Source organism: Haliaeetus leucocephalus, unplaced genomic scaffold (assembly GCF_000737465.1).
Source record: "Haliaeetus leucocephalus isolate CR32 unplaced genomic scaffold, Haliaeetus_leucocephalus-4.0 Scaffold858, whole genome shotgun sequence".
Classification (NCBI taxonomy): domain Eukaryota; kingdom Metazoa; phylum Chordata; class Aves; order Accipitriformes; family Accipitridae; genus Haliaeetus; species Haliaeetus leucocephalus.
Window position 1 is genome coordinate 2,216,791 of NW_010973294.1, and position 3,801 is coordinate 2,220,591.

The window sequence follows — 3,801 nt, forward strand, 5'->3', positions numbered from 1 at the left end:
TTGAAAGTAGAGGTGTTCAATACAACTCAGTGCCAATCGTGAGGAAATAAATCTAGAGCTACAGGTCAGCATTAAAAGTACCACCACCACCAGCAGACACCTCACTTTGTATCCCTCCTTTTCTGTTTCCGTCTTGCATAAATATCTAACATTTGTCTTATCCTTAAAGAGGAATACCTCAGCTCTGCAGCGCTGAGGGAACTCCCCTGGAAACCTGCCAGAAACTTACCTTTCCTATGCACACGTTTGCTTATACTTTAGGTATTACAAGCAACTTACACAATCATTATATTTACTTGTACATTCTTGGCAGATGAACAGAACTTGCTTATTTCAGTTAAGCCAGAAAGACCTCATGTCTTCATCCTGTGGTTGCAGAGGAGGGAGGGGATGTGCACTGCATCCGTAACTCCACAGGTCACACTTCGTGGGCCGCACACTTAAGCAGCGCTGCACTGAATGGCACAACTTTTAAGCAATGGACCAACTGTTCTCTCTCTTAAAAAAATGCAGGCCAGAACATGCCGTATTTTTTGCACTCAGAGCAGAGATTATATCACGCCTTCTGAGGCGGCAGGCTTTTACCTGAAGCTTGTCTACAACTTAGCAGAAAAGTTATAAAACAGTTGCTAGAAGGTAAAGACAACAGATACAACGTTAGCACTAATATTCATCATTTAATCTTTGGTGTAGTAGGTTATCAACATGACTTTTGAGTCAGAACACTGCAGATGCTGTCATTTTTTAATTGTAATAAATAACTTGCCACATGCCACGTCCACCTTGCATTCTGCAGGGAAATAAGAAATGTTGGCAAGGGAGCTAAAAAGCCCAAACACGATGGCAGCTGTACTGATGCCAACTTCTTAGAAACGAAATTTAATGATGCATAAAAGCTGCTCATTTTCTTTAGAGGCAAGCTTAATTTTTTAAGTTACATTTGCTGTTGTATGACCACCGTAAGTTGATGTGCTACGTTATATACAAGGAAACTCCCCAGAACATCAATGAATCAACATAAGTAAAGGTAGATATTCTACTATCTTGATCAACTGACCACAATTCTTTTACATTTGCAGCTTAGTCTGAAAGGCAGGCAGTTCTCAGGGCCTGGATGACAAGGAAATTGCAGCAGGACAGAGGGAGGAGCAGGAAAAGGCCCACTTCCACCTGGAATTGCTTTTTATAAGCCTCCTTGCTACGGAACAGGCAATCCCAGTGCTTACAAGGATTGCCCCATGGGAGCCTTGCTGACAAAAGCACAAATACATAGTTCATTCTTGATGCTGAAAAAAAAACACCAGGGAGAGCCTTCAGAGAAATAAAGAGAGGGATCATCTGTTCAGTTCAACACGCTGGAAAGACATTTCTCTGTCACAACTCTTCACAGAGATTCAAGGCTAGCAAGCTGCAGGTTCCCAAATAGGAGCAGCAGCAGTTACTGCAATAAAAGGATCAATGTACGTGGGCCTTGGATTTTTGTCAAGCAGAAAATATACTTACACGCGGAAGTTCTCCAGCGCCAAAGAGAGCAGCACATCTAACACTTTATGCTGTCCTAGGTCTTTTTTACACGTTTATACAAAGTCACAACGGTAACACAAGGGTTATCATCAAAGCCAGTAAGTCCTTAAACTTTCCTACCAATCCCTAGAAACAATCTTCTGAAAAACAAAGATACCACTACACACACCCCCCCCCAAGTACTGAAAAAATTACAGGCGATACTATTTTTAAACCCTCACTGTTCTTTACCCTAGTCTAAATGCCATAAAATCCCAGTAGCTTGAACTGCTCTAAGAATTTAAAACCTATCATTCACCTCAAACCGTAAGCTTTACTACACATTTTTCACCTCCTTTAAAAATTAAAACCCTGGTTCAGCTTTTAGCAGAAGTGAGACTATTGCTTCACCATGATTAGATGTAAGCAAAGGAAAACAAATAAACGAACTTGGGGCCTAATGTTGTCGACACTCGTTCCACACACAGTGCTTTCCTTGGTACTTCTCAGTGTACCAGCACACGTGGTAGTTTTTGCAAGATCATGGCCTTGTTTTGGTACAACACAATCAAGATAATTTTTACAAGGTCAGAAAGTTGGAATAAGACGAAACAAAACCCAGGCCGGTTGTGTCTGGAATCAATTAGGCTTATGTGCTTTTCAGATGGTGCTTGCCTTTCTATTAAATTGTATTTCAATGTATACATACTATTAGTGTGTACCTAAAAGTATGCATTGCGTACAATACGTTTCTCCATTTATTTAAACACACCTAAAATAGGGACATGAGGAGGTCAAAAAAGGAGAAGAGGTATTCATCTGTGAGTGTTGAAACGGTTCTGCTTTGAGTTTACAGTTTAGTTGTCTGCCTCCTCAATGACAAACTGCGCAGAAGGGCCAAATGTCCAGGCATGCCTGCGGTGTACCCTACCTGTCCAAAAAGCAAATTAAAACTGAAGGAGTTGTCCAGGCAAATACCGACTATGCCCACTGTCAACTTCTAAGCACTTCATAGAGTTTTAAGATTTAGAGCAAAAAGAAAACATTATTTTATCCTTCAAGATGTAACTTTACTGCCTAAGCACTACATTTAGTATGGAATTGTCCACAGAAGACTTCAATTAATGAAAAGGTGACTTTCTGGGGAATTTTGATTTTCTCTACATTGTTTTTTTCTCTAGATGAGGCCAGTCTAGTTTATACTAAAATTAAAGCCAGTATCAGTACAGAAGGCATGTACAATCCAGAGAGATTCTTGCTGCATTCACAAGTAAAGTAGGGGACAGTAAAAATGTTTACTTGTTGCTGATGTTGTGAAAACATTTACAGACATAAAAGTTCAATTGTCTAACCAGTTAAAGATCAAAATATTTGCCTTCACCGCTTCTTTTCCCACCTTCATTTTGCCGAGTACAAAAATAAAGTGAAAGAACGTGTTCTTCCTCCGCTGCAGTAACTTTTTAACTCCAGAAGTTGAAATTATTTTGGAGATAGCATTAAAAACGCAGTCCAAGAAGTCAGAACCCTCAAATTTCCTATTATTTTTCCAAGCAGAATAGCCGTATCGTGTCTTTACCGTAAGCAGCCAGTCACAGAGCTGGCTAGGAACCACAACACACAGGTCAGCGACGCTTCAGCTGGAGCTGGGTCAGAGGAAGGACTCTGTGACGGGCTCCCGGGAGGCTGGGCAGGGGGAAGGGGAGGCCGACAGGCTGGGCTGCCCTTGCAGCGACCACAAGAAACCCAGCCCCAGATGGCGGGGAGTCATTTTATTGCTGAAGTCAGCCCCCCCCCCCCCCCTTGTGCTCGCACAACAGCGCGGCTCCACGCTCGCGTAGCAAGGGGAGAACGCTCACCGCCAGCCAGGCTGCCCGCAGAAAGCCTTCGCTGAACCGGCGAACGCAACACTACGGGGAGTCCCCCGGACGGTCCGAAGAAGCGGCCTGGCTTCAGTACGCCAACGGCTGCCTCGGTTATCGTCACGCCGAGGGAATCGGACTCCACGCCCAAGGCGCTGACCTGACTTCGCGCCCCTGGCTGCTCTCAGCTGGGGGAGGACTCCTCAGGCTTCTCGGCGCTCTCGCTCTGGGAGGAAACCTCACCTTCTCCGCTTCAACCCTCTTCGCCGGACCGGGCTTCGGCCGCGCTCCTCCGCGGCGGCGCCTTCCCGCCGCCGCGCGCGAGCAGCCCCTCGCCTCCCCCGGGGCTCGCCCGACGAAGCCTGCGGCGCCGGACCCGCGGCCTCGCGCCACCGTCATCCATCTACCGTCACCGCAGCTCGCCCGGCACTCCCAGCCG